The sequence below is a fragment of the Rhopalosiphum padi genome, chromosome 4, assembly GCF_020882245.1.
Source record: "Rhopalosiphum padi isolate XX-2018 chromosome 4, ASM2088224v1, whole genome shotgun sequence".
Lineage (NCBI taxonomy): Eukaryota > Metazoa > Arthropoda > Insecta > Hemiptera > Aphididae > Rhopalosiphum > Rhopalosiphum padi.
Window position 1 is genome coordinate 29,446,650 of NC_083600.1, and position 16,342 is coordinate 29,462,991.

Sequence of the window (16,342 nt, forward strand, 5' to 3'; positions counted from 1 at the left end):
TCAACTTGTATTTAAATATTATAGTTCGGTTTATGTTTATATATTATTATACCTAATACCATCAATATTAAATATTTTAATAATAACACAAATTTTAGAATATAATGTTATAATTTAAATTATAATCATTTTATTTAATTTTGTCTATACATTTTCAAATTGTTCATATAATTTTGTGGTTGAAGATTTTAATTTAAATTTGATTCATTTTTTGTAAATTAACACCCATTGTCGAGTTCTCATAAAGTTTATTAGGTTTATTTTTTGATATTTATTGTCAAAAAAACATGAATAAATCCAATTATTGGTTAGAATAATATGTATATATGATGGTTTAATGGAGGCGGAAACTATATCAATATTTAAATTACCACAGCATCGAATTGATGGATTATTTTAGTCTTTGAACATGTTTAACAATTGAAAGTATCGTAAAACATATTTTGAACACGATTTCGGAATTAAAAATAAAAGTGGCCATTTTTAATTTTAGAACAAATATTGGATAAAAATTCTACTGTACTTGATGAGTGGTAAAATAGTAAAAAGTAGTTATTTTTTCAAAATGGACATATAATACATAAGTTGTGTTTACATTTCTTTGTGGACGTTCGTGAAATTGATCGAAACGAATAGATGAGGGCAATAAAAACATGCGTGAACAAACATGAAAACCTGGAAACATAAAATATGTTTCTCATCCGTGTAATGTCCTGCGATAAAGTTAGTTTATATCAACTTGCGTCTGATAATATTAAAACTGTATAAGTGGTCATAACGAACACTATCGGGTACTGAACTTAGAGCTTTATGGATGATAATTTAAACCAAAAACAGTTAAACGGTCATCCGATGTCCACCAATTTTACGACGTCTATTGGAAATTGCATTGAAAAAATTTCTTACCAGTTTAAATAATATTAAAATTTGATTGAGTATTGAATTCTAGCATGGATACTTAAACGAAAGTTATGTATTATACATTATGTAAAATTATTTCAAATAAATACAAATTACAAAACAGTATCATTTTAGAGGAATATTGTAGAATTATTTTCTCAACAATTCTACAATATGATATTATACTTCATACTCTTCGGTATCATTTAATACAAATATTTATTCAATAAATAAATATTTATTTTATAGTCAATTCAAACTTAATAACAAAATGTCAATGATTTGTTTAAATCAGTCGGCACCGCAATAGAAATATATATAACAAATCCGAATATTGCTACATATTACTGCAAATAATTATCTTAACTTAAAGATAAATCATTTCAAATAATAATGACTAAACGCGTGTATAGAAATTTAGTTTTCACCGTGTGATTATTTGTTTCATCACTTGATTGTGTACAATTCAAACGTATAGTACGTATTTATAGGTTCGTTGTAGTGATGGATACCGCGATGAATTAACTTCGAATTTGGAAAATACATAAAGATAAAACACAATAATAACAGGAATTAAAATAATGCGATCACGAAATTATAATATATCGTGTTTTAACGGAGACGCTTTTGGCAATTGACCACGTTATATGGAAGTGACAACGTTTTTCATAAATCGAAAAAGGATATTATGAAATCGTCATTCGCGACAGTTAGATATTTTTACCAAACTCAACGTGAAATTTCGAATGCGAAAAGATCTCATAGTGAATCTATCTGAATGTGACCGACTTATTGACCAAAGCCTATAGAGTCGAATCTCTTATACAGTACAATATACATATATATATATATATATATCAAACCGTTATTCGAACATACTGATAATAATATATCATTTCGGTATGATATTTTAATGTCACGTAATCATTATCAAACACAATTAAGATAGAAAACGGAGATAAGACGTCGCTCGGCCTATAACGACATGCGGGGTTGATGGGCGAGTGGTGGGGGAGGTTCGAGTTGCCCGAGTGCGTACGAATTTTCGAGGGGGTTTTCCGGGACTCGGGACGGAGTCGAAGCTCAACGGATGGAAGGGGTTGTGGTAGTTTGGGAAACTGCGTGCGTATAAGACGGGCGGGTGTGACGGCTGCCGAGTACGGGTCTACGCGCAGTCGGCACGACCCACGGCGGCGGACCCTCTCGAAGTCTCCCGCGCCCATCCGCGCCCACCGGCGACCGGGCGGGAGCGCACTACCCCTGCAACTACCTCGCGCTCTCGCGGCACCTGTTGACAACCCTCGGCGACACGCAAGGCCGCCGCCGCTGGTGCTGGTGCTGCTGCCGCTGGTGCTGCCGCCGCTACCGCTGGTGCCACACTCCAGAGCCGCGGTTCCTGGCGAGTGGTGGTGATCCGTGTACGCGTCCTCACGCCACCGCCACCGACGATTCCGAGCGCACACGCGCACACACGTACAGGTGTCGTCGTCTATATCGCTGGCGACGCGCACAAGCAAACGCCGTGCACCGCTATCGAGTCCGAAGTTCGCGTCCGACACCCTGCCGACCAGAGCCGCCTTCACAATTTCGGAGAGGTAAACACATCACGGATTATCGCTATATTATTATAAATTTTTTTTTTTTATTTATGTTTTTGGGTTTTGGCGTTCCTTTGACGTCACACTTTTTCGATAATTGTTTTTTCGAATAGTATTTTTATTTTTTTTTTGGGGGGGGGAGGGGAGGTTGAAAATTGAGCAGTTACTCCGCTGCTTATCGGTTAATAATGGCACAGCATCATCGCGTGGTTCACAAGACGGCGCGTTGATTAAACCTTTCGAGGAAATAGTCAGAAGTGTTGATTTATTTCACGCGTCACCCCATCTTGTACCTTCAATATATTTATACAATAAAATTATATTAGTGACGTGGGCTCAAACTGACCGTTCAATTTCTATATATTCGTTCTGAACTATGTGAATAATGATATTAATTCTGATAGGTTTTTTTTTTTTAATATTTAATCATATGTATGCATTGCAAATGTAGAAATGAATAATTTTACTGATTAAAGACGAATTACGTTTTGTACAATATCTATTTTAAAAACTAAATAATCACGTTACAAAAATGTATTTTTTTTTTTTAAATGTATATTAACTGAAAACAAAAACCAAAAGAAAAAAATTTAAATAACTCATCAGCAAGCAACAGTCCTGTCAATTAATTTGTTATGATGAGTGTAGCCAATAATTTGATTAATGGAAACATATCTACTGTACAATTAAATTAATCATTTTAAATAACAAGTGAAACATAATAATATTATGGTTTATAGTATATTATGACTCGAGTAAAAATTTAATGAAAAAAAAAATAAACATATTAATATATACAATTAATAGTTGCTAATTACGTTAATAGTAACTGTATTCGAATACGATTATCCACTCATACAAATAGTTTTCGTTGAAATGTAATGTGTGTCATATAATATTGATATTGTCACAGCTTATAATTTTTAATAATAAAAAAACTGTCAAGTGAGAATTGTATGATGTAGCTGGAATAATTAAAAACTAGTTTGATTGTACATCATTTTTTTCCGCTCGAAATGAAATTGAAAAATAAAAACAACAACTAAAGAAAATAATAATAAACAACAAAAATATTATAGCTATTTACTATTGTTATGAAAATGTATTATTCATATAGCGATATATTATGAATATGTTTGTGAACAAGGTGACTCCTTATTAAACGAACTGCACACATTTTCTGTACAAATTTAATGGGGTTTTTTTTAGGCAAAGTTCTTAATGTACTACGTTTTTGAATGAAGAAAGCGAGTAATTGCTTTATCTCAAGGGAATATTCTTAAGTTTTATATTTTATTCCAATTGCATTCTAAATTATCATTATTATTTTATATAAAATAAAGATGTACTTAATGAAAATTTACATACATATTTTCATTTTAAAATACAAACTTAATATTCTTTCAAGTAGTTTTATATTTTCTAACCTTTATTTATTAATAATTATTACGTATTTGTAGTTTTGTACAGGATTCTATATTTTCGATAAATAAAGTTATATAAAAAAAATAAAAATTAACACTTCAGTAATTATTAGTAACTTGAATTGAATATACGTAACTTTTCTTTTGTATTGTTAACGTCCCAATTTACACAAAACCCATATTAATGTTACAATGTACTGAACATGTAATAAAAGTTAATGTTGCTATTCACCGTTATAGTTGTCGTAACAAAATTAAACGGCCCGTAATACAATAATAATAATCAAAGCAGAATTATCAATAGTTATTTCATATTTGAATAGTAAAGTTTTGAACATATTTCCGTACTGAAATGATCACGCAACTTGTATTTCCTCATTAAAATATATTACTTAATGTGTATCATAGTGTTTAATTAAAAAACTATATTTCTATATCTGCTTAAGCACGCAGGATTTTTTTGCTTATGGATTTAGTAACTTAGTAAATTATAGTTATTAAAATCACATTTTCTAAAAATTAACCAGGATACACTCATGTACCAAAATTATATCAATTTATATTTTTCGGTTTATTAACACTATAGATTGGTATGTCCTTCCTATAAATTATATTTACGATAGGTAAACAACGGATGAAATAAAAACCTTTGTTTTGGGGTAAATACAAGCCATAATTCTTGTTTCTTGAATTCGGTTGAAAAGAAGTAGACAGTGTTATCATGTATACATTGGTTAAAGACATTGATTTTTTAAATTGAAATATTTCATTTTTAAGTGGAAATCTACAACGAATTGCGATGCTAAATTTTTTGATTGCTTATGCTATTTGTCCACGACACACTACACATTACTATATATCTGTACAGCGTGTAGGTAGATAGAGCAATTAAAGTTCTTTGTAATATTTTATATATTTACATTTATATTATATTTCACAAAATATTATATTTAAATATAATGTTTTTCAAAAGATATATAACCTTCTTAAGTCACAATAATATTATAATAATAATTTAGTCACACATGATTTTTTGAACTACTCGTAGATCGTATATCTTGTTTACTCATAGTATGCATGATAAATGTTCTTTATTTCTTCTGTTTACTATTTACATGGTGTTTATTGATTCTAAATTAGACCATATTGGTCACTGATTTTATAAAAAATATCAATTGTATGTGGTTTGCATATCATCGTAAAATGTGTTTGAATATATTTTAATAATTGTCACAGATGTATAAACTAGTAAAAATATAATATTTTATTAGATACGTTTTTATATTCTTGATATATAAAAATTACTCACCAAACATTACGTTGAAACAAAAGAAAATGACACTCTTTCCGGTAATATTTTAATTTCTACAGAAATGTAGAATATTTTAGACCTAAACCAGACTACACTAGGCATGAATTAATTTAATTCATGTCAACCATTTATTTACTAATCGTACAACAATGTAAATCCACTTATAGATTAAAATCTGCGTTATCTTTACGCATTTTAATTTACAATTTTCAGTAAATTGAATACTGTTTCAACTTTAATTAATATATTAAACTGAATACTTTTCCATACAAAAATGCATACATGCGTTTATTAATTATTTCATTATGTTCTGTATAGAATTATAGTGGGTAGGTACCATTATTTTTTCCCTGATTTGTGGCTTTTAACGCGCCAACGCTTAAATAATTATTAGGTATATGTATTGTGGAAGTTTATTACTTTTATTATCGTGCATTAAGTTTTTAAAAAATTATTTACATTTTAAATATAATAATTTATGGTCATTGGTAATTTAATCATATATTACCGTTATAATTAAAACAATATTCGTTTCAGAAACGAGTAAAAAATGAATTATGATTAAAATTGAACATTAAAAAAAAATGGGTAATACTGTTCCACAATAATATCCAAGAAGTACAAAATTATCGTAAAACGTTACGGTTTAATAATGATTCACATTTTTAGTGCTACAATAAAAGGATAAAATAAGTTGGTAGCATAATATTTATTTTTTGTATTTCACATTCTTTGGCATTCATTTTTCTAGATTATAATTTATTTTACTACATTTACTAGTGAAACAAAAAAACGTGGTTGAATATGGGTTTTTCGATTATTACATCAATAATTCGGTTTTCATATAGAAACTTGGATCTATAATAAGATTTAACGATGATGAAGTTCGTAGATTGTTGTTGTTGTTGTTGTTGTTTTTATTTTATTTTGTTTATGAGAAATACTGTTTTGGGTAGTATTACAATGTATGACAGTTACTACGCTATTTTTCAGTCATTTAAAAAAAACAAGTTTAGCGCAATAAGTATACGATGTATGAGTGATTATTTTTCTTCTGACTTATTAAGTATTTAACCATCTTCCGACTTCTGATACTTGATGATGTAAAAACCACGTTTTTCCATTCAAGTAGTTCATAATATAATATTTTATACATGGTATACTGATTAAATAAATTGGAATTTAAAAAATACGAAAAAAATGTGCTGGTTTTTAAATACGAAATTTAAAATATTATATTAACCCTTATTTATATATAAAAAAAACTAGATATATTTATACTTTATATATTTTCCATGATCAAAACAGTTAGTTTAACTCAGATGAAGCTGTTTATATGCATTTTCTTAATCCAGGAGTTGTTGTTGATTTGATTGATGGAATCGATATACGATAGCTTAGTTAGAATTAAAAAAGGAAATACGCTTAACTTATAAATTATCTTAATGCTTGATAATTTAATTTTAAATTAATACACAATAACGATCACATAATATAAATATGGTACAGTTGTATATCAATAGATGACGAGTATATAAAGTATTGTAGTTGTATGAGACAGTAAGAGTACCTATGTGTGTCATTGTGTCGATAAAACACGCAGTGTACAAAATATTAGATGGAACGATTTCATTAACCGAATTTCATAAACTTTGTGAGGTTTCTATAGGGTTTTACATAACTTTTAATATAAACTTAAAAATATACGTTATAATGAAAGTGTTGTGGTTATGCAATTAAGTTTAGAATCTGAAAATCATAACAATATAAGTATGCGATTTTATTACGAAATTATTTACTTCACATTCTACAATGGTTCGTATTACGCGTCTACACAATAACACTATTTTCGTAAACTTTTGGGTGAACCTTTTTTTTTTGTATCCATTATAGTATTTTAAAAATAATGGTTTTGAAACATCGTAGAAATTATATCTAGATATTTATTTATTATTGATTTTGATCAATTAAATGATTAATTTCATCTCAAGCTAGGAATTTTATTTATTTTTATTTTAGTAACTGTATTACTTAAAACAATTTTTATCATATAATATTGCTCCAAAAACATACATTATAGTAAAAATAAGCAGTCTTATTTTCTAGTGGAATTTTAAAAAAATGAACTTAATTTTAAATATAGGTTTTCATTGTCATACTTTATTCATTTTTCTAAGAATTTAACTGTCGTTGTCAAAGAAAATAATAATATTAAACAGCGTTTATTTTTGAAATGTGATACACCTAAGTAGCACGTACGTATGTCTGCAGTTGAAATGCCTTTCTAGAAAGTAAAAAATTGTTTAAATGTATTTACTATCGATCTGAATAATATTGAAGACTTTGATAGGGAAATGTAATTTTTTTTAATGTCAAGCTGATTTACTGCGCAATAGGTAATTCACAAAGTGTATGTGTGTATTATCTTCTAGCACATAAAATACGAATATAACTTGAGAAGCTTTTCAATTTATCTATTTTTTATTTATTTTTTTTGTAATCATCTTATCTTCTTTTCGTAATAATTGTTTTGTTTCTATTTTTATTTCTATTATTTTCAAAAATATTTCATCTAATATATTAAACGAAAATACATTATAAATAATTTAAGGCTTACACAAATACATAGTTTAAGGTTATTTTATGTTAAGCGGATAGTAATCAAGTGGCGTGGTATCATTATATACCATGTACTTAGATTGTTTCGCACTTTTTAAATTAAATTACACTTTAAAATGTCCTACAGATCAACAAGTCCATTGAATCTACCCTCGTGTAAAGTGCCATCTTGAATGTCATTGTTAAAATATTGCTCTCGCATTCTACTATAAAATATAAAAACACGTGGCAGAACCAGCTAGTAAAGTAAAGGTTCATTTATCATAAGCGGCACATTACGTCTTGGGCTTTTGGCTTTCAAAGCTGACACGTTATGTGAAAAACTCCAAATAATTATGAAATTTAAGCCAAACGGAACTTCTCAGTCTTTTACTTTATTAAGTTAGCCAAATATAGTTGTATACTTGTAACATTTGTGTTTAAAACTATTACACTACAATTGTGTATACGTATAGTCTTAATAAGTGTCATTACGAATCTATATGGTATAGTATAAATCAAGAATTATATTTTTGTGTTGCTCTAAATTATAACAATAATACTTTTATGAAAATATTTAAAGCGTTTCCGTTAATTTTCAAAAACTGTTGAAATAAATATTATGTACTTATTAGAATAACCTAATAGATAGTAGAAAAAGGAATTTATATCTTATTGACATATGGCTTATATAGATCCATACTATACATACACGTAATACTAATCAACATATCGTAAGTACCTAATAAATTCAGGGCCTTAAATGTTATTTATACATTGAGACCTGGTAAACGGTTACTTTGTACGGTTCATCGTTTAAAATGCAAAATGCGAACACTTTGTACGGTCTAGTAAAAATGTACATTTCAGAACACGGACACTTTGTTCTATCCTAATAATATATACATAGATATACATACATAGAAACCTATGAAGTAAATTATTTAAATAAATGAGTCTTGATAAGTAAACTAATACGGTTAATTTATAATATTATAGTCAAAAACTCAAAACTTTCCTTTACGAGTTCTTTGTTCTCGATTTATTCAAAATTTTATAAAATTGTAAAACATTTAAAAAAATAGTTCTCACACTTATTTATGTTTTAATATACACTTTATATCAGCTATCATGTATGTTTGATGTATAGCATATATAACTACAAAGTGTCCACATTTTGCATTATTCATTTTCTCACGATCAAATGGTGTCTACATATATCGCATTTTTAATATTAAACTGTACAAAGTGAGAATTTGATCCGTGTATTTTGTTATCTATATATAGTTTGTTAAGGATTAAAACTCCGATTCCAAAATGTTTGGGTTTGCGACTGTATTCGCAAAGCCAATTATTAAGTTTTGATAGTTCAATAAAATCAACAGGTCAAGTATGTAATAATATTATTCCGCCATATATCAAAACATCACGGTTTTTACTTTGATATATTTATTTCTGTTTTTATTTATTATTATTATTTATATTTTGTAGTGTTTCCGTTTGCAGTGATCGCGTGATAGTAGAGCACAGTCAGTCATCTTAATGTAGTACGGGGTGAAGTTTAAAGTGTTCTGTCGTGCGAAGGTTAGGTTAGGTTATATTGTACATCGTAACGCATCGACACTTCCGAAAAACAGTATTCCCAATGTTCGAATTAATACCTGACAATATTTCGGGGGAAAAAAAATCCGTTAAGTAGGGCACTCTGCTTAATGAGACCGCCCGCTCCGATGGGTTTCTGAAAGTAAACGATATGATATTCTATGGACAGGTAGGCAGGTATATTATGTGATATCGGTCACGTCACTGAATACGCTGGCCGGTTTTGGTTTCAATAACGATTCGTCGTCCCGAGATCCTTTTCAAAAAAAAAAAATAATAATAATAATAAAATGTCGTTTTCGTGTTAAAAGCAAATATTGACTGTCAACCATTCAAATGGAGACCGTCAATTACATCGGATGAATACAAAATACGTATATAATATATACGTCATCCCCATTCATGCTCAGAATCACGAGGGACTAACTGATGTTTCGATGTTCAGATTTGATGTACATATAAAAGAGCTTTACGTACAAATAGTACTGCAATTTGTTTTAATCGAACACAACGATGTTCAGTGTGTACAAATGTTCAGAATGGTATAATTCAGCACTTTTTTAAAAAAAAGGTTTGTTTTTTGTTTGTTTGTTGTTTTTTCATTATAATGTAACAAATATCATGTTCGTCTTGGATAAAAGGATGGTCATATTTTTTATCAAGTGTAGTGCTCTTTTTGAAAATCGAAACAATAATAATTTGTATTCGTCGAGTGCTGTGGAGGCGATAGTAGTTGGTTAAGCATATAGTGTATTATAATATAATAATATATACTTTTCGATTCATATTATCTTGTTCGTAATAATATGATATGAATATATGATCAAATTGATATATAACACAGATAGTTTAAACAGTTCTAGAATAAATCAAGCTTTACGACGTAACTTATGATATAAAAAATTAAACAATTACGTAGTTATACTTATTTTTTATATAATACATACTTTATAAGATTTTGTTTTTTCAATGTATTTATAAGTTGAGATATTTCTAGCTTGTTACTATCTAAGTCTAGTCTACTGATATCTATATACAAAACATTTTTCTTTTTTTTTTGCGATATTATAATTTTTTATAGGATAGTTCATATATAAATATATATAATGATAATATTTTATTTACATTTTAAATGAAATTATCAACAAATATAATTTAAAAATATATACATTTTTTTAGCGCGTAAATTATTATTTAAGAAATTAAGTGAATACAGCAATAATGATTACTTTTGCAAAAAGTTATGACTTACTTTTAAAGTATTTGGCAAACAATTTTTAAAATATCTATTATCATAATGGTACATTTATTATTCCATTAATGATAACAAATTATACACAAAAATAAATAAGTTATAATTTCAATTTTCAATTCACTACCACTATCACTATTCACTCAAACTTCTGTTTCAAAGATAAATAACTCTGGCTTAAGAGTCTCTAAAACTCTTCATTGGAATTATTTTGGAATTTGAGTTACATTTTTAACGATTTGAAACTTTTAATGAAAAGTTAAGCGCGTGTAAGGAGATCCAATGAAATTACAGTGAAATTTCTCCGAGCACATTTAATTAAGGGAATTTGGGACAGTACTATGTCAAAAACATTTCGAATTGTTGCCCAAATGTTCGATACTAAACGTTAGAAATCCGTGTCAAATACGGACAGGTGTATTTCGTGCTTGCATTAGGTTAATAATCCTCGCGTTTATAAAAAGAATAACAATTGTAAATAACAAATCTAAATTTAATTAAACTCCGGTTTAGTGTTGTGTCCTTTCTGCTCTGGAGACCGGAAGAGAACCAATTAATTCGTCGGTTCACATGTCCTGGCTGACGGAAGACCCTTCGCTGGCAAATTGTGATTTTAATACTATAGCACTAGGATTTTCCTTCAGGATAAGGTTAATTATTGCCATGTTCAAACTGATGGAAGGTCACATAGTGTATAATATGTATATAATATGGTGGATGGGCCGGTTTTTCGTTTCAGGGAAACGATCGCGGACACGCAACTCCCTTTGGCCCCGTTTCTGAAATGTACACCAACTAATTACTCACGTAGCCAAAGCGGACAAAATGGGTCAAATAATACTTAAACTTTCTTATCTTGGATATTTTATGTTATGATAAACTTGCGGAATCAACAATATGTTTATATGACACTATCATTTGATCGGTTATTATAGCGAAGGCACTCAGACTGTAATGACCATCATTAATCGGAATTTTAACTTGTGCGTGTTGGATTTTTTATTTTTAAATAAATTGTTACTGCTTGAAATCATGGTATGTCGGTAGCACATATAATTTTTTTTACACACAAATAAGTCTCTCAACTTGTTTTTGACGAGACAACTTTTTACTCTATACCTATCATGAATTGTATGTATATTTCGTTGTTTCACATGACCACCTATACAAATACACGAATATTGATGAAAGAGGTAAATACATAAAAGGGAAAAGGAGCGTTCGAAAATGACGTCTTAAAAAGGTCTTTTATGTCAAATCAATCACCTATACACTCGGTTCTCGCAATATTGAAACCTTTTGTTTTCGAGTTGCAAAAACGAATAAAATATAAAAATTGATTATACGTACTTATTATCAAATTCATTTTCAGTAAATTTCATAGAAAAATTATATGTTCTTGAATGGGAAAAATAATTGTCGTTAAATTTGGAAATATGTGAGTTTATAAAGTATTTACAATTTATATAATTAAAAAATATTGTATTGCGTGTAGTAATTATAGTTACAGGTACACAGAATGGCAAACAATTTCAAAATGGTATAATTTTATTTTACATAAACCTTTACATTTTTTTTAAACTTTTTTTTATGAAATGCTCGTTCAAAAGAAAACAAACATTATGTGTATATTTAAAAAAAAAATGATTTTCCAGAAATTGTTGTCCCTATAAAATAACAATAAAATAATCAGAAACAAGAGAATGCAAACATTTTAGACTTCTAGTGAAGTTCAGAATGAATTGATGTTTTTTAATTATTTTTTTTATTATTTAATTTTTCATCAACTATTTTTTGGTACACAGTGTGCTAAAGCCATTCCAAATATCGCCTTTTTTAGGTGTCTGAAAATCGAGACAGTAGGAGTTTTCGTTTCTAGATAAAAATGCATAAGTAATTATTCAAGTATTCTAATGCAAATAGAGTTTTATAAATGTAAAACGTATTTGGCCGTAAACTTTAATATATTATAGCAATTGTTGTTTTATCAAGGTTCGCTAAAAAAAAATCTAATTAAACGCGGCAGTTAATCATTATTAGTATTCTTATTATTAGTTAATTATAATACTAGAATAGAAAATCACCACTGAGACCTTCGATACGAAAAATGTGTCCAACGTCCTGTCTGTGTCTTGTCTTGATCCTGCATCTACACCATGCAGTTGTTTACTACGGGTTTCAAATATACTTTGCAAAGCACTGGAAAATTGCGTGATAAGTTCAATCGTTAAGATGGTCCTTCGGGTTGTGATGACAGATCTCAAATACCACAACAATGTTGCTATAAACAGTAAAATTGACGTTCCGATTGGTTGCTTTTGTGGTGACAGTATTACAACGGCAGGCTTTGTTTTCGTTTTTATTTTCAACTATGATATCGATGGAGATTTTTGAACTTGACATAACATTGTTTTCGTTTGGAGTTAATTTTACATTTATACGAGCATTATTTTTGTTAAACATGTGTTTAACTATCTATGTAAAATAATGACGTTCAAAGTATCCTTAACAAAAAAAAAATATATTATTTAAGTGCATTGACTTGATAACACAATAATATTAAAAGCTAAACAATTTTAATATTAAATTTTACAATAATTGTTTTATTTTTAAATTTAAAAATTTAAGGTACCTATATGACATATTGATATGATTATATGTCCAATAATAGTGTAGTCATTAACTATACATTAATATTAACCCAGATATTCTAAATAATTGATATGATGACCTCATATATTATAAAAACATAATATTATGTAATTCGTGAAATTAAGCCGAAGGAAAATTGACATACCTAAAAATATGATAAGTTTAACGAATGATAATAATATGCATAATAGTAATGAAAAAAAACAACATTAAAAACTGTAATGCCTACAACTATAGTATTGTTTTTGACAAATTGAAGTGAATTAATTATAATTGCGTTATCTTCAATGTTAATCACCCTTTTCCGCACTTAAAATTAACACAGTTTTGTAATTTAAAAAATAATCTTTATCCTAATAAACCCAATTAATTCACATAAATTAATATCATCGTTTTATCGGCACAACGTTTTATCTTTAAAATATATACGTTAGTAAATACAACGCTTATTCGGGAAACATTTTTAACCGTGAAACCGCCGAATTAATTGTTGGTATCCATTATAACTTGCACGCATTATTTCCATGCTTAAATATTTAAACCGCGCGGGAGTAACCGTTATGTGCTTCAGTTATACTCGTAAGGTATTACGTGTAATAACATTACTCGAGTAGTTTGATAACAATACTGATATTTTCGATAATATTTGTTTGTACGGCGCAATAATCGTGTATTACATTGACTAAACGCCAGAAATATTTTTCTAACGTCAAAATTGTATTCAACATTCCTCGGTAAAATTGTTGAGTTAATTTCTCCTTCGAGTCGTCGGTTTTCACAGCGGACCATTCTTCTCTAAACGGTATTCAAATAATTTATACTTCTTGCGACTTGTCGTAAATTAGCTTAAGCCTTAAGCCGTAAATATTCAGTTGACAATTTTGGTCACGGTCGTCTCGAATGTGCTTCGAATACGCTGATACGTTTTGACCGAAGGATCGTCATTGACAACGTTCACATGATCTAGAAAATAAAACTAAAACTAAATGAAAAATATTCAAATTTATTTTAATCGAGGAAATGAATAAGACGCGTGTCTAGCGTCTTAACGGAATTTATTGAGTTTTCGTAATTTCTTGATAGTTCAACGCGAAATTATACATCATAATATAATGTTATGTAGCATTAAAGAATTCTTGGCTTACTGGAAAATACTCGATCGAGGATTATGTGTGATTTATATGTCATTTTGCCGGTGGCGACCGAGGCGTAAACTCGAGTGAGTGAACTGTTATACAATCTGGGAAATCATTTTATATACTTCGTCTTCTTGCCATAAATGTTGTGCACCAAATGTTTTCATTTATACAATAATATAATATAGTGTTACGTATATATTTCACAGCGCTTATACTAATCATCATCGGTTTGTGTATACGTATTATATGAATTAAATAATTTATTTGTTGATATATATTTATAGATACTTAAAGTTTACACAGTCCTGTTATAATTTTAATTTATATGACGTAGTGTTTACTTGTGCAAATAAAATGAAAAACGAGTTGTCGTCACTGTACATTTAATATTGTGTAGAAATGAAGTGGAATCGGTAATAAGTGACCTCCCTCATCGAATGACGTTATATATTCAAAACGTATTGAAAATCGTTTTTCCGCTGTAATAATGAGGGTTTCCTCGGTTATCAACACCTTCAAATCGGTCGGTGGCACACGACCAAGAGTCAAACATTTATTATTTCGTCATGGAAAAGTGTACACAACATAAATAATTATTGTAAATTATTTACACCTTAAATCAGGTATAATTATAATATTTTTTTTTTGGATTTATACGATTTATTAAAAAATCAATAACATTTCTAACGGGTAGAGTTGTACGTAACTGTACGTATTGTAGGCCATCAAGGGTAGAGCGTTGTTGTATCATATTACATTTTGAATGTTTATTATAAACTTCAATCGTTTCGTGAATTTAAATAAGCAATCACGGTGTATTTTTAATTCAAGATTTTTAAATAATTATAATAGTCGTTTAATAACCATAAATTTTATTTAAGTTTAAGCGTTACATCTGACGCTTAAAAGTTAAAATATATTTTAAATATTTTACACGTCATAATTCAGGTATTTTATTCCATGATAACTACCACCTATTTATAAAAAAATTATAATCGTCCAAAGCATGGACATTTTGAAAAATGATCTACCTCTATTGAAATGTATAATTAAAAAATAAAATAAAAACTATATTACATCGAAAAGCCATTAAGTTTTACCCTTAACTCATAATGTAAAACATGAATAACTGCGATGATTTTAAAATATTACTACAGTCATATAGCTTTTTATTTTTAATTAAATGCTATTACTAACATTAATTTAATATAATAATGCATAAGTACAAACATAATATTACAATTTACTGCTATCATTAACTCAGCCTTTGTGCCCACTTCTGCTGTTAGCTAAAACTTTGTACATTTCTTTGATTCTGTGGCAAAAATATCATTTTCTGTATATTTATGTCCCCTTGTCAATACTTATCATCACTCATAAATGAGGTACACCCTTCTATCATTCTAAATTAATGATATCGGTATCTAGTCATTCCAGCGTACCTGATGAAATAAGTTAAATTATTCCTAAATAATAATATAGTTTTTTAAATTCAAAAACTTTGTAATTAATAAAGTCCAATATTTATATAGGATTTTATCTCATAAATTGTAAATTATAAAAAAAATATTTTACTTATGAATGCAATATAATATAACGATATTATATAATACAATTTTAATAACGATATTATGTGATATAATTTAAGGTTTTAGTGACGTACAGTTCGGTAAAGATATTTTTTGGAGATGACCTTAATTAATTTTCAATAAATATCTATTAAGTTAAGAAAATTAATTAAATAACATTTAGTACCCATAAAAGATGAAAACGATTGTTTGAAATTGTAAATTGTAAATACTATAAAAATATAGTATAATATAGTTATTATATTGTTGTCTGCATAAAAAATAACAATATATTCA

The 16,342-nt window shown here is 28.3% G+C and overlaps 1 protein-coding gene across 4 annotated transcripts in view; it reads left to right on the forward strand.

Annotated features, from left to right (window-relative positions):
* Positions 1 to 2,260: 2,260 nt before the first annotated feature.
* LOC132928594 (BAI1-associated protein 3) overlaps positions 2,261 to 16,342 on the forward strand; it is a 152,809-nt gene continuing 138,727 nt past the window's right edge. For 2 of the 4 annotated variants that reach the window (XM_060993381.1, XM_060993382.1), the window contains exon 1: positions 2,261 to 2,495. The gene's annotated coding sequence lies outside the window, so the exon portion shown is untranslated. The remainder of the gene's footprint in view (positions 2,496 to 16,342) is intronic. The other 2 variants (XM_060993384.1, XM_060993385.1) reach the window with 1 other exon arrangement.